Here is a 16,665-nt window from a genome sequence, read left to right on the forward strand (position 1 = left end):
TGAGAAAGTGATGTTAGATAGATCTGTATCAAACCCTAATAGCACAGCTCCCGGCCTTTGAAGAAGAAAAGCACTTCTCCAGAAGGGTTGTTGGAGCATGCAGTGAGGTTCTGATCTTCGTTCAGTGAGGGGCAGAGAGGTCCTCTTTAGAATCGCCTCCTTACAAATAGGGGTGACTTTGATCCTTTTGTTGAGATAGTCACCTAGTGGCATAGCCTTAGGTGGTACTTCATGTAGCCCACTCTGAACAGTTAAGAAATTAGTTCTTTTACAAATAGTGAAAGGATCACTGCTTTTTCGGTTATCTTGAAATAATAGCATTGCTATGTAAAAAAGAATTCTGATTGCTTTGTATATACATGGAATTTCCAGTGCTCTCTGCTTCCTTTAGTAACTTGTTTACCAGCTAAATTGGTGTTGAGAAGATGGGGTTTTCTATGTGTGAAAACCTGTTTTGAAATCGATGCAGGAGCCCAGCGGGCTGTGTTGGCCCTTGAGGTGTGCGACAGCTGCCTTCCCCAGGGGACCTCTCCACACAGAGCGCCCCTCCAGAGGCAGTGCTCGCACATTTCCAGTGCTGCCACAAAACTCAAATTCAGCTCAGCAGATATTTCTTTAGTACTAGATTTCCGTGTTTGCAGAATGGGGAGAATGAAATTAAGAGTAAAGCATGAAACTTGCCCTGAAGGAAGGGAGCTGTTTTTATTGGTAATAGCTTTATTGAAATATAATTTAGATGCTGTGCACTTCACCTATTTAAAGTATGCAATTCACTGTTTTTTAAAAAACGCATTTACTGAGTTGTGTAACCATCACCACAAACAATTTTAAAACATTTCCATCACCCCAGAAAGAAATCCTGTGCCTTTTAGTGATCACCAACCCCAATGCCTTCCTCCCTCCTCCCCTTGCAGCCTCTGGCACTCTTTAATCTATTTTCTTTCTTGATAGATTTGCCTAGTCTACACAGTTCATCTGAATAGAATAGTACTGTATTGACCTTTTCTGCCTGGCTTCTTTCACTTAGCATAATGGTTTCAGGGTTCATATTGTAGTATATATTAGAACTTCATTCCTTTTTATTTCCCAATAAAATTCCATTGTATGGACTTACCACATGTGTTTATCCACTCATTCGTTGATGGACATTTGGGTTGTTTCCATTTTGGAGCTGTTAGGAATAATGCTGCTATGAAATTTGTGTCCAAGTTTTTGTATGAATTTATCCTTTCACTTCTCCTGCATGTATACCTATGAGTGGAATTACTTGGTCATGAGGTAAGCCCATGTTTAACATTTTGAGGAATTCCACAACAGTAGCACCATTTTACGTTCTCACCAGCAGTGTCTGAGGGTTCCAGTTTCTTTACAGCCTCGCCAACACGTTGCTAGTAGTCTGCCTTTTTATTATCACCATCCGAGTGATTGTGAAGTGGTATCTCATTATTGGATCTAATTTTTCTTGAATATTCAATATATTAGACTACTTCACACAATTACTTTATTTTCAAGGCAACTTTCTGAAGTTTTATTTAGTTATTTCAATTTCATTGTTGAAGAATTGTAGTCAGGTAACTTGACCCAGGCTTCTCAGGTGGTACGTTGGAGATTTGTTAGCAGGATCAGTGTTAGTTGACTTTAAGAACTCTTTGGCCTTTTCCTTTTCACCATGCTGCTGAAGCCAGATACATGAGTCTCTGACTACACAAGAGAAACTTTCAGGTGAGGCACTGGAAACATCGGGAAGAGAGAAGTTAATTCCAACTTCATGCATGGATGACCTCACATTGGAAGTGGTGCTTGAATAGTCTCTGAAGGATGTGAAAATTTTTAACTGATAAATGGGGTGAAAGAGAATAATAGGTCCACAGGATGGTATGCACAAAAGCAAGATGGTAGGGAATGCCTGGGAGAATTAAGAATTATGAACATTAAAACTAAGATCCTGGATGGCAGGGTCAGAGTGGGAGGGATTTTAAGAGGTAAGAAGTGATGTAACACAGTAGGCCCAGATTGATTTGTGATTGGCCTTGATGCCTTGATTTAAAACGTTTCTATAACTTAAATAAATTTTTTTAAAGATTTTAAAGATTGAGAAGTGTTTTAGGAATAGTAAAAAACACTCCTCCCTGCCAAACCATTTGAGATTAAGTTGGCAATATGAAAGTTTTGTCATTCACCCAATTGCGTCATTCCTTTCATATTTATTAGTTGGCTTTCCCTCCCCTGTCATTTATTTGCTCATTATTATTTTTTATTTATAGTAACCTGATGTCATGAGCTCCTGTGTGTTCCTTGGGCTGTAATCTGTTGCTGTCGTTGTGCAGGACCTTGGTGGGGGAAGGCAGGATATAAAGATTGACGGCAGCCTTTCTAGCCCTCAGGGAGATGGTGTTCTCCCAGGGGCTGCTCTAAGTAAATAGATAAATAACTGTTCTAAAGGAATAACAGGGAACAGAAAGAGGGAGGAATACTTCGTGGAGAAAATTCTACCCTGGTGTCATGTTCTTTAACAAACTACCACAAATTTAATCCTTTAAAACAGTTTAGATGTACTGTTTTGCAGTTCTGCAGATCGAAAGTCTTAAATAGGTTTTCCTTCAGTTTTTGGAGTATTAATAAGGAATTAATGTGGTGGGCAGATGGAGGCCATTTGGTGAGAGATCATGAAAAGCCAGGATGAGGAGTTAATGCTTGGAGCTGTGTGTCTTTTTATAGGAAGAATTTATGTGGCACTCGTAAGCCCACTAAGAAAAGTGTGGTGAGACGCTAGTATGTGAAAATAAAGGGTGGTGGCCTTAACCCAGAGAGTAGGAGCCGTGCTAGGAAGAGAGACCTCTTCGCATTACTGCTTTCTTGATTTGGCAAGCAACTGACTAGGAAGACACTTCAGAGCTCTTTAGTCAGAGTTTCTTGTCGTCTGAGAGACTCTGACCTGGGCCAGGGAATAAATTTGGGTCACTGAACTTACAAGGCTTTCTTTTCTTGTCATTACATGTTGTTCCACATGCACTTAATGGGATAGCAGAAAGGAAAAAAGTTTTAAACACACATATTTTGATAAGATTTGGACAATTTTCTGTGACTGCCAATACAATAGGAAGTGTTTTGTATTATTGTGGCTCAGGTAGATGATCTTTTACCAGAGGTCCTTCAAGACAGCTTTACCATGATTCTGTCAATAGGTGGTACCTGCCACTGCTACTGTGTGGCATCATTATCCTCTCTCTAGTTCTGTAACTTGAATGAAAATCAGTATCTCAATTGCCCCAATGCATTTCACAGAAAGTGAATTCCCTGAACATTGCACAGAGACAGTGTAAGAGGGTAGTGTACTCTTTCTATGTAAAGAGTACTTAGTCAGCCAAGTTATGCTCTTTATAAGTCACTAAGTTTATTTTGCCATTAGATTCTCACACATAAATGCTGATGAAGTGAAGCTGTGGATTTCTTATAAGTCAAACTTCTTTGAAATAAGACTGTAGGAACTTAGTAAAATATGAAATGTCATAATGAAAAAATTACATGTTATGAACTGAAGTACTAGAGTTTACTATTATTATTTTGTTATTTATTTTCCCAATTATCTTGTCTTTTTATTTGGCTATATATAGGCAATTTAAAAATTTAGAATTGTGATCTAATTGCTGATACTGCTTTTTAAAAAAATTATTTCTGGATGAAGGATATTTTTTTAAACATTCAGAGGTCACACAAAGTGTTACATTAAAAAATATGAGGTTCCCATATATCCCATTACCCACTCCCTTCCACTCCTGCCACATCAACAACCTCTTTCATCAGTGTGGCACATTCCCTGCATTTGATGAATCCATTTTGGAGCACTCCTACACAGCATGGATTATAGTTTACATTATAATTTACACTCTCTCCCAGTCCATTCAGTGGGTTATGCAGGATATAGAATGTCCTGCATCTGTCCCTGCAATGTCATTCAGGACACCTCCAAGTCCCAAAATACCCCCGTATCATATCTCTTCTTCCATCTCCCTGCTCTCAGCAACTCCTGTGGCCACTGTCTCCACATCAATGATATAATTTCTTCCATTGCTAGAGTCACAATAATTCTATAGTAGACTGCCAGTAAGTCCACTCTCATCCATATTTTATTCCTCCATCCTGTGGACCCTGAGAAGACGATGTCCACTCCACCTCTAAATGAAGAGAGGGCTTAGATCCCAAATGGCTGATGGATGGGATTCTCCTACCTGCAGTTGTAGACTCTCTTGGTTCCTTAGTATAGTGGTTGACCATCCTCACCTCCCTGTTCGCTGATCTGGGTAAGTCCAATGAACTGGAGAATAGGTTTTGCAACTCTGCTGAGGCTCAGGGCCTAGTTGGCACATGAGCAGTCCAGAGATTAAAGTCTCCTGAGCATACACCAACCCCAGCGCCAACTACAGGTTGACAGAAGTGACAGAAGAGGCATGTGGAGATAGGTCACATCTGAGTCCAACTCCAGCACATTCAGGAGCACAAATTTCAAAGTAGGACCCACTGGCAAGGCACTGAACTCCAGAGCCCTCTGCCATGACCATAGGAACTGGGTGTCTCTGTATCCCTCAGAAGCACCTCTATTTGGGGTTGTATCTACTTTGTCTGTCTCTGGGATCCTGCTAACATGTGCATAAGCGCGACCCCTCTGATGACCTCCTGACTCATTTTGAAGTCTTTTAGTCATATAAACTCTTTTGTCTTTACCATTTCCCCCTTTTACTCAAGATCTTTTTCTAGTTGTAGCACCAGCTGGTACTTGGTAGTAATTCCTTGGCTCCAGAGAGGCTCATCCCTGGGAGTCATGTCTCACACTGGGGGAAAGGTAATGTTATTTACATGCTGAGTTTGTCCTAGAGAGTGGCCACATTTGAGCAACATGGAGGCTCTCAGGAGCTAACTCTTAGGTACCCTGAAGCTCTAGGCCTAGTTGAAATTTCAAGCACAGAGGCTTATAAGCATAGTCATCAGTGTCAAGGGCCCATCATTGGACCATCCTTCTTCACTGGTCTTGGGGGATGTTGCTATTACATTGGGTAATGCGATAGAGCTCCCTAGGATGGGAACTCAGCACTCTCTCAATTGTCATGTGTATATCTACCCATTATGACAATACCCAGCGAACATCCAAACATATCTATATACCCTATATTCATGCCCTGGAGAACTCCCTCCCACCCACGCATCCCCCATCAATGACATCCCACATGAGTGCTCTTCCCCTGCCATAGTTGAACCCCTCTGTGATCCAAAACTCCTTCAAAAATGAAGCCTAATATATTCACAAATTCAATTAGTAGGAAAATGAAATAGTAATGACAGGTTTAAAGATTAGAAATAGAATACATAATAATTTATAAAAACTAAAATAAAGTAAAAAATAAATTGGGGTATTAAAAAATGAAAAATAATCATAAAACTTTTTTTTGACATTTTGCCTTTCATCACTGTAATTGGTGTTGCCCAGTATGTACAGTGGCAAGGCAATCTCTTCCATTCTTCCTCAGTGTCTACACCCTTTTTAAAAAAATCATTTTTATTACATCTTCAAAAGAGTTTTAGGTCACAGTAAAGTCACATATAGATTATAGGAGACTTCCATATATGCAGCATCAAACCCTTTTCCCCCTTCTCCATACCAGCAATGATCTTTTTACATGTGGATGTTACATTTGCTATAGCTGATGTACAGATACTGAGACATGGCTACCAACCATGGTTCCATTATGGTTTACATTATGGATTATATTTTGGACTGTACGGTTTTATATATTTTTGGTGAACTTTAACATGGTTTGTATCCATCATTGCAAGATCTTGTGGAACATTTCCATTGACCTGCAGTTACCCTCTCTTCCATCTATTCTTTCCCCCTCTCCCCCACCCCTCAGGGCCCACAGTGACAACCAAGCTTCACTGCTTAAAGGGCAAGATTCATAGACACTTGGAACAATGCTGAGGCCTTGACACCCTGGTCTGTCCTCCCCCATTGGGAGCCACCCCCTGCTCTCGAGACACACCCTCCTCTCTGTTTGAGAACATCAGGTCTCCCCAGGATGGGGGTACAACACTGTCCTACTCTTTTTATGTGTCTCCACCCACTGATATAACACACTATGACAAGATGAGCACTCACACACTCCCCAGAAGCCTCCCAGGAGCACCCTGTGCCAGATGCTCCGTCAAACACCTTAAACACCTTAAACCAGTAACCCTTCCTTTTTATATTTTCTAAAGAATTTTTCTCAGCATTATAGTTTCAACCACATACCTGACAATCTCCTGTGTTCACCTGCTTCCTCCAATCCTCACTTCAAATCCATGGACCATCTGTCCCATCCTCCCAACCCTAGCCCCCTCAAGCTTGCAAAGCCCCACGCAATAGTATCATTATACCCCCCGTCTTTCCCTTTACTGCACAACTACTTACCTCCACTTATCATAGATTTCACCCGAGTTGGTATCGGCGTACAACCTTCCTCTCCCCACTCTTTTCTGTAAGTCTGTCTTCCAGTCTCTAGCTCTATGAGACAGCCAATTTGCTAAATTCGTATCAGAGAGGTCATGTATTTGTCCTTCAATGTCTGACTTGCTTCACTCAACCTAAGGTCCTCAAGATTCATCTGTGTTATCCCATGTGTTAGTACTGTATTCATTCTTACAGCTAAGTAGTATTTCATTGTATGTATATACCACATTTTGTTTATCCATTCATCTGTTGATGGGCATTTGGGTTGATTCCAACTTTTGGCAATAGTGAATATTGCCACTGTGAACATTGGTGTGCATATATCAGTTAATGTGTTTTTCAGTTCTTCTGCATATATACCCAGCAGTGGAATTGCTGCGTCATATGGCAAATCTATAACTAGTTTTTTGAGGAACCACCGAACTATCCTCCACAATGACCGGATCCTTCTACATTCCCACCAGCAGTGGATGAGGGTTCCCATTCCTCCACATTTTCTCCAACACTTGTAGTCCTCTGTTTTTTTTAATAGCTGCCAGTCTAATGGGTATAAGATGATATTTCATGGAAGTTTTGATTTGCATTAGCTAGTGATGTTGAACATCTTTCCATGTGCTTTTTAGCCATTTGTATTTCTTCTTTGGAGAAGTGTCTGTTCAAATCTCTTGCCCATTAAAAAAAGAGTATTTATTTCTTCCCCCTACCCTGCATTGCCTGCTCTCTGTGTCATTTTGCTGTGTCTGTTTGTATTCTCATTAGGCAGCTCTGGGAACCGATTCCTGGACCTTCTGGAGTAGGAGAGAGGCGATCATTTGCTTGTGCCATCTCAGCATCCTCTTCTGCTACATGTCTTATTGTGTCTTCTCTGTGTCTCTTGTTGCATCATCTTGCTGCACTAGCCCTCTTTGTTGGCCGGCACTCCTGTGCGGGGCTCTACTCCTGTGTGTGGGGGCATTCCCACGCGGGGCAGCATTCCCACACAGGATGGCACTCCCACATGGGCCAGCCCTCTGCATGGGCCAACTTGATGCATGGGCCAGCCTGCCCTCACCAAGAGGCCCTGGGCATCAAACACTGGACCTCCTGTATGGTAAATGGGAACCCAGCTGCTTGAGTCACATCCATTTCCCTCTTGTCCATTTTTTAAATGTGTTGTGTTTTTATTTTCAAGGTATATGCTGAATATTAGGCTCAAATTGATATACAGATTTAATGCAATCCCGATAAAAATTCCACCAGCATTCAAGAAAAAATTGAAAACAGGATCATCAAATTTATTTGGAAAGGTAAGGAGTCCTGAATAGCCAGAAACATCATAAAAAGGAAACGTGAACCCTCATCTCCAGACTTTAAATCATAGTACCTACCTATAGTGGTAAAAACAACATGGTACTGGCCTAAATACAGAAACAGTAGACCAATGGAACCAAATTGATGGTTCAGAAACAGACCCTCACAGTGATTTTTGACTAGCCTGTCAAACTCACACAGCTCAGGCAGAATAATCCATTCCTCAAATGGTGCTGAAAAAATTGGACATCCATAGCTGAAAAAAGAAAAAAGGACCCCTATCTCACACCATATCCAAAAGTTAACTCAAAATGGATCAAAAAACTAAAAATAAAAGCAAGAACCATAAAACTTTTAGAAGAAATTATTGGAAAATATCTTCAAGACCTGGTGGTAGGTGGTGGATTCTTAAAGGAGATAAGAGGAGGACTGAGTGGACTACTGATGTTTAATGTATGTAGAAGTTTTAATTAGCTTTACATAAAAGTGTGGAAATGTATAGAGTGGATGGTAACATATAGTGAGTAACAGCTAGTTGATAAATGGGGATGTGACTGAAAATGGTAGTCTAGTTATGTAAATGCCAATTGACTGAATGCTTGAGAATAATCTAGGAACTGGATAGCACAGCAAACCAAGAGGTGGGTGAGAATTGTGGTTGATGGTACAGATGCAAGAGTGTCCTTTGTAGTGAGAACAAATGTATATCACTATTGTAGGGTGATGGGAATATGATGAAGCATGGGAAAAATACAGCTGGAGTAACCTATGGACTTTGGTTAGTAGTAATGATATAATATTCTTTCATCTATGCAAAAGATGTCCTGTGATGATACTGAGGCAGTATAGAAAATATGAGCCAAATGTATACTATGGACATAGTAACAATCAGATGATATTATTTTATGTGTTGCAAATGACACACCACATAGTGGTGTGTTGATGGAAAGGTGTTGTTTGGGAATTCTGTACATGTGCATGATTGTTTTATAAATTTACAACTTCTGTCATTAAAAAATATATTTAAAAAATAATAATAGAGTGAGTTGGGGGAAAAACACACCAAATGTAAGATAAGGACTATGATTAATAGTAAGATTTTGACAGCGTTCTTTCATAGTTTCTAACAAATGTCTCATGACAATACAAGGTGTTGGTGGAGGGTTGATGTATGGAACCCCTGTATGATGTTAAGCATGTTTGCTTTGTAATTCACAATTTTTACTATACACTTAATTGTTTATATGTTCATATATAAAGATAATAACAATCATATTGGTTAGGAGAAAACTACTTTGTTTAGTAGTAATATTTTGACAATGCTCTTTAATCATTAGTTAAAAAGGTTTAAAAACAATGCAAGTTATTCGTGGTAGGGTGAGATGTTATATATGTTTGTTTGATGTTATATGTGTTTGTTTTGTAAGTTCACAACTATTATACACTTATTGTTTATGTATGTTTATGTATGAGTGATGTATGTCAATAAATTTTTTAAAAACTAAGTGTTCCTTTATTGAAAGATTCAATAAAATTGACAAACCTTTAACTAGACTGACAAAGAAATAGAGAGAATAAAGCAAATAAAACCGGAAATGAAAAGTGTAACTCTTCTATCAAACCCAGAGAAATAAAATGGAAAAAGAGGATAGTATGAACAACTGTGCAAAGAATTAGATAACCTAGATGAAGTGGAGGATTTCCTAGAAACCCACAAAATACCTATACTGACTAAGAAGAAATATATGATCTCAACAAACCAATATCTGGTAAAGATTGAATCAAAACTTGAAAACTTCCCAACTAAGAAAAGTCCAGAGCCAAATGGCTTCACAGGTGAATTTTATTAAACATTTCAAGAAGAATGAACAGGAGTCCTTCTCAAACTCTTCCAGAAAATTGAAGAAAAGGGAACACTCCTTAACTCATTCCACGAGACCACCATCACCCTCATACTAAAGCTAGATAAAGATGACACAAGGACGCATCTCTGACAGCCCTGGAGCAGTTCGTGTCTGCTGCTAAGGTTTCCACTATAGATGCAAGAAAAAGAAGTCCCGTGCTTTCTGTCTGTCTGGTTGTTGCAGCCAAGATTGAATGGGGGAATATAGGAAATTAGAAAAAAAAGATTGATGCAAGAAAAGACAATTATAGACCAATAACTCTTATGAGCATGGATGCAAAAATCCTCAACAAATAATAGCAAATCAAATCCACCCCTACATTAAAAGAAGTATACACCACGATCAAGTGGGGTTTATCCTGGGTATGCAAGGGTGGCTCAATATAAGAATATCAATTAATTTGATGCAACACATTAACTGAATGAAGGGAAAAAAAACCACATGATCATCTCAGTTGAATCAGGAAAGGTATTTGTCTAAATCTAGCTCCCCCTTTTGATGAAAACATTTAGAACAGTAGAACTAGAAGGAAACTTCAGCATGATTTAGGACATATATGAAAAACCCAACACTAACATCATACTTGATGGTGAAAAACTGAAACTTTTCCCACTTAGATCAGGAACAAGACAAGGACGCCCACTGTAACCACTGTTATACAACATTATGCTGGAAGTTCTAGCCAGAGCAATTAGACAAAAAACACGTCAAAACAAAACAAAAAAAAACTTCCCTATTTGCAGATAACATGATTCTATATGTAAATCCCTGAAAAATCTACAACTAATCTACTAGAGCTAATAAATGAATTTGTCAAAGTGGCAGTGTAAAAGATCAACACTCCCAAATCTGTAGTCTCTTTTACACTTGTAATGGATAAACCAATCTGAAGAGGATATTTTAAAAAAACCCATATTCAATGGAAAACAAAAAGATAAAACATGTAAGATAAATTTAACCAAACATGTAAAAGACCTGTACACAGAAATCAAAGAAGACCTAAATAAATGAGTACATTCTGTGTTCATGGATTGGAAACTGAATGTGGTTAAGATGTCAATCCTACCCAAAGCAATGTACAGATTCAACACAATCCCAATCAACATTACAACAGCATTAGAACTTCTGAGAAGATGGTGTTGGGATAGGTAGGCAGGGCTCAGTTCTCTCACAAATACTGTGGAAAAAGGGAAAAAAGCTGCCTGAGTGACCTGCTTTGGGGATCTGCTTACTAGGAGAATGCGGGGCAACCCTTTGGAAGGTGACGGAAGGAGAAGCCGAAAGGAAAACTGTGAGTACCAGCTGCCATGGCTTTGAAGAGTGCCCACCACCCACCCTCATGGTGAACAACCTAAATAAAACCTGTGGCTGACTGCAGCCCACTGAGAGGGAAGAGACGTATTTCTTCGTGGGAAGAGGGAGGGTGTGGTGGAGGTTGGAAAGTGGTTTCATACTGAATTTGGCCAACAGACCCCACTTTTAATCTCGGTTCTCTGGCCAGACTAGAATCACAGACGAGTGAGGTTGAAAGAGTCACCTCAATGGAATGAGTCACTAACAGACTCCATCTTCTGGCTGGCAAGAAGAAAAACTGCTTTTATGTGTCTCTTATCTTCTTGATCTGGTCTGTACCGCATTAGTGGCACCCTGGCCGTATTGTGATAACTTAAGCTGGGAAATGTTAAAGACTTAGAGTAAGCTGAACCAAAAATCGAAGAAGAGCTGTGCCAAAAAACCACTAGGCAAGAGAGAGAAATTGACCTTAAAGTTAAATTCACTAACATATTTAGATGCCTAGACATCAGCAAAAAATTACAAGCCATACTAAGAAATAGGAAAATATGACCCAGCCAAAGGAGCGAATGAAAAATCCTAATGAGGTACAAGATTTAATACAACTAATCAGTGATAATCGCACAAGTCTCCTAAATCAGTTCAAGGGGTTGAAGGAAAATATGATGAAAGAGATAAAGGATATTAAGAAAACACTAGATGAACATAAAGAAAAATTTGAAAGACTGCAAAGAAAAGTAACAACTTATGGGAATGAAAAACAATGGATGAAATTAAAATAATTAGATGAATATAACAGTAGATTTGATTTGATTTAGGACAGAACTAGTGAAATTGGGGATAGAACATCTGAACTTGAAAAGACAGGAGAACAGAAAGAAAAAAATTTGAAAAAAATGGAACAGGGTCTCAGGGAATTGAACGACAATGTGAAATGCACAAACATGTGTCATCAGTGTCCCAGAAGGGGAAGAGAATGGAAAAGGGTCAGGAAGAATGGTTGAGGAGATTATGACTGAAAACTTAACAATCCTTATGAAAGACATAAATAAAAATATCTGAGAAGAATAACACACCCAAGCAGAATAAATTCTAATAGACCTACTGTGAGATACCTGCTATTCAGAATGACAAATACCAGAGATAAAGAGAGAATTCTGAAAGCAGCAAGAAAAAAGCCATGCATCACATGCAAGGGAAAGTCAATAAGAGTAAGTGATAATCTCTCATCTGAAACTGTGGAGGTGAGAAGAAAATGCTATGATGTATTTAAGGTACTGAAACTTTCCTATTTGCTAATGATATGATCCTTTATGTAGAAAATATATCCTGAAAAATCCACAACAGAGCTACTAGAACTAATAGACAAGTTCAGCAAAGCGGCATGATACAAGATTAATATGCAAAAATCAGTAGCATTTCTATATACTACTGATGAACCATCTGAGAAGGAGGTCAGGAAAAAAGCTCCATTTATAATGACTAAAAGAATAAAATATTTAGGAATAAACTTAACCAAGGACATAAAAGATCTGTATTCAGAAAAGTACAAAACACTGCTAAAAGAAAACAAAGAAGACCCAAATAAGTGGAATGACATTCAGTGTTCACGGATTGGAAGAATAACTGTAAGATGTCAATTCTACGCAAATGGGTTTACAGATTCAATGCAATTCCCTTTACAGAAATGGAAAAGCAAATTGTCAAATTTACTTGGAAGGGTCAAGGGGCCCTATTAGGCAAAAATGTCTAAAAAAAGAAAAGCGGAGTTGGAGTACTCTCACTTCTTGACTTTAAAGCATGTTGCTTAGCTCCAATGGCAGAAACAGCATGGTACTGGCATAACGATAGTCATATTGACCAATGGAACTGAAGGGAGGACTCAGAAATAAACCTTAATACATACGGTCAAGTGATTTTTGACAAGGCAGTTTAGTCTACTCGGCTGAGCCAGAGCAGTCTCTTCAACAAATGGTACTCAGAGAACTGAATATCTATTTCCAAAAGAAAGAAACTGAATAACTATTTCGAAAAAAAAGAACCCTATCTCATACCTTATACAAAAATTAGCTCAAGATGAATCGAGGACCTAAGTATAAAAGCCATAACCATAAAACTTCTATAAGGGAATGTAGGGAAATATTTTCAAGATCCTGTGGTAGGTGGTAGTTTCTTAAACCTTATACCCAAAGCATGAATAACAAAAGAAAAATAGATAAATGGGACCTTTTAAAAATAAACACTTTATGTTATTCAAAAGATATGTCAAGAAAGTAAAAAGGCAGCCTACTCAATGGGAGAAAATATTTGAAAACCACATATCTGACAGAGGTTTGATATCCATATTATATAAAGAGATCATACAATGCAATGATAAAAAGACAAGCAAACCAATTAAAACATGGGCAAAAGGCCTGAATAGACTTATTCTAAAGAGGAAATACAATAGCCAAAAAGCACATGAACCCTTTCTCAATAAGAGGTCGAGTGGGCATCACCATCCCAGAATCCTCAGGATTGAGGAATAAAATTTGGACTGGAGTGGACTTACAGGTATTCTACTATAGACATATTGTGATTCTAGCAATGGAAGAAACTGTATCTTTGATTTGGAGACAGTGGCCTCTGGAGGTGCTGAAGGCATGGAGAGGGGAAAAGAGATGTAATTTGGGGGTGTTTGGGGGACTTGGAATTGTTCTGAAGGACATTGCAAAAACAGATACATAAGCCATTATATATCCTGCCATAACCTACAGAATGAAGTGGGAGAGAGTGTAAACTATGATGTAAACTATAATCCATACTGTGTGGCAGTGCAGCAAAATGCATTCATCTGTTGCAATGAATGCACCACTAATGAAAGAACTTGTTAGCATAGGGAAAAGTGGGAGGTGTGGGCAGTGGGGCATATGGGAATCCCATATATATATATATATATATATATATATATACACTTGAGCATTTATTTTTTATTGCGTTTTTTTGAGGATACATAGATAACAAAAAATGTTACATTAAAAAATATAAAAGAGTCCCACATACCCCCCCATCCCACCCCACCCCCACTCCTCCCACATCACAACCTCTTCATCATTGTAGCACATTCGTTGCATTTGTTGAATACATTTAGGAGCACTGCTGCACCGCATGGATTATAGTTTACATTGTAGTTTACACTCTCCCCCAGTACATTCAGTGGGTTATGGCAGGATCTATAATGTCCAGCATCTCGTATCATTTAGAACATCTCCAAGTCTTGAAAATGTCCCCACATCTCATCTCTTCTTCCCTCTCCCTGCCCTCAGCAACTACTGTGGCCACTTTCTCTAGATCAGTGCTACAATTTCTACCTTTTTTAGTCACAGTAGTTCTATAGTAGAATACCTGTAAGTTCACTCTAGTCTATATTTTATTCCTCCATCCTGTGGACCCTGGGATGGTGATATCCACTCCACCACTTTGTTGAGAGGGGGTTTAGACCCACATGGTTGATGGATGTGATTCTCCTGCTTGGAGTTGTAGGCACTCTCAGTTCCCTGGTGTGGTGGTTGACCATCTTCACCTCCCTGTTAGCTGACCTGGATAAGTCCATTGAACTAGAGAGTAGGAGTTGCAACTCTGCCAAGGCTCAGGGCCCAGGTGGCACATGGCCAGTCCAGAGGTTCAAGTATCTTGTGTATACACCAACCCCAGCACCAACCGCAGTTTCAGGAAAAGTGACAGAAGAGGAATGTGGAGATCTGAGTCCATCTCCATCTCACTCAGGAACACAAATTCCAAACTAGGGCCCACTAACAAGGCACTGAACTCCAGAGCCAACTGCCATGACCATAGAACCCTATGCCCTCATGAGTACCAGTACCTGGTGTTGTATATACTTTGGCTGTCTCTGGATTCCTGCTGAGACGTGCAGAAGCATAACCCCTCGGATGACCTTCTGACTTTTTCTTAAAGACTCATAACCACATAAACTCACTTGTCTTTTACCATTTCCCTCTTTTATTCAAGGTCTTTTTCTAGTTGCATCACCAGTTAGTGATTGGTAATAATCCCTCGGCGCAAGGGAGGCTCATCCTTGGAAGTCATGGCATCATCAAGCCTTATGTTTTTTATGTAACATTTTATGTAATCTAAGCATCTTTAAAAATAAACAAAAAATATATTAAAAATACAGAACTATTTGGAGACAAGGAACTACAAACATAACATAACAGAAGGCTCAAGAATGGAAAATAATCAGATGAAAGAGGATTAATATCTTATCAAATGGACATGAAAATTAAGACAAAATGAAATGTTATTACCTACCCAGTAGCACCAACAATATGAAGATTTTGTAAGTTTTAAAAATTTTCACTATTATATACCATTGGTGATACTGAAAAGTGTTGTGATATCATATGCAATAGCACAAATAAAAAGGACTTAGATATAAAAAAAGAAGACACATGAAAAAACGTTCAACAATACAAGTTACTAGGGAAATACAGATCAAAACTACAGCAAGATACCATTTCACACCTTACAGAATGGCCATCATCCAAAAGAGAAACCTGCAAGTGCTGGAGAGGATGTGGAGAAACAGGAACACTCCTTCACTGTTGGTGGGAATGTAGAGTCGTGCAGCCTCTGTGGAAGACAGTTTGGGGGTTCCTCAGAAAACTAAATATAGAACTGCTATATGATCCAGTAATCCTGTCACTAGGATTATACTCAGAAGAACTGAAGGCAAGAATACAAGCTGACACTTAGACAGTAATGTTCACAGCAGCATTATTCCCAATTGCTAAAATAGGGAACCAACCCAAGTGTCTACCAAGTGATGAATGGATAAACAAAACATAGTATATACAATGGAATACCTTCCAGCTGTAAGACTAAATGAAATCAGGATACATAGGACAACATGGATGAAACTTGAAGATATTTTGTTGAGTGAAATAAGCCAGACACAAAAGGACAAATATTGTATGGTCTCACTAATATGAACTAAATACGATGAGTAAACTCATGATGATACTCTAGGGTATGGGAAATAGAATGTGGGTTGAAAATGGGAGCTGATGCTCAATTAATGAGATTAATTATGTAAGTGTGGAAATGAATAGAGTTGATATTAACACATTATTGTGAGTATAGCTAACACCGCTGATTTATAAATGAGATTGTTGCTGAAAGGGACAGTCTTGATGTAAATATCAATTGAAAGGAAACTAGAGAATATTCTAGGGTATGTATAACAGTGATTTCAGTGTTGGATGAAGATTGTGGCTAACAGTATGAATATATGAATGTTCTTTTTTTACAAAATTTTTAAGAACATGGTGACATACGGGAAAATTACAACTAAAGTAACTTATGGATGATAGTTAACAGTAATAGTGTAATATTTTGCAGCAATGCCAAGAAGATATTTCAATACTAAGGGACAACAGTAGTGGGGGTATAAGGGAGTATGGGATTTTTCCTTTTGCAGTAATGAAAATGTTCTAAAATAGACTGAATTGATGACAGCACAACTTTGTCATGAAAATAAGATCCACTGGATTGTACAGTGCATGGGACTGCCTTCCTAAACTGTTGAAGCTAGTGTTATTTTGGTCTTTGTTACAGGAGTCAGAGATGTATTCCAACTAAAAGAAACCAAAGGTCAAAAACTGGAAAAGTAGAAAATTAGATCATTAAGCTGTTTTA

The 16,665-nt window shown here is 38.7% G+C and overlaps 1 protein-coding gene and 1 non-coding gene across 3 annotated transcripts in view; both read left to right on the forward strand.

Moving 5' to 3' along the window:
- The window catches only part of L3MBTL4 (L3MBTL histone methyl-lysine binding protein 4), a 492,971-nt gene that overhangs the window by 192,164 nt on the left and 284,142 nt on the right, over window positions 1-16,665 (forward strand). The window lies entirely within an intron of this gene.
- LOC111766195 (small nucleolar RNA SNORA31) lies at window positions 9,757-9,887 on the forward strand. Its single transcript, XR_002798302.2, has one exon. It is a non-coding gene; the product is annotated as a small nucleolar RNA SNORA31 (small nucleolar RNA).

This window comes from Dasypus novemcinctus, chromosome 16 (assembly GCF_030445035.2).
Source record: "Dasypus novemcinctus isolate mDasNov1 chromosome 16, mDasNov1.1.hap2, whole genome shotgun sequence".
NCBI classification, from domain to species: Eukaryota; Metazoa; Chordata; class Mammalia; order Cingulata; family Dasypodidae; genus Dasypus; species Dasypus novemcinctus.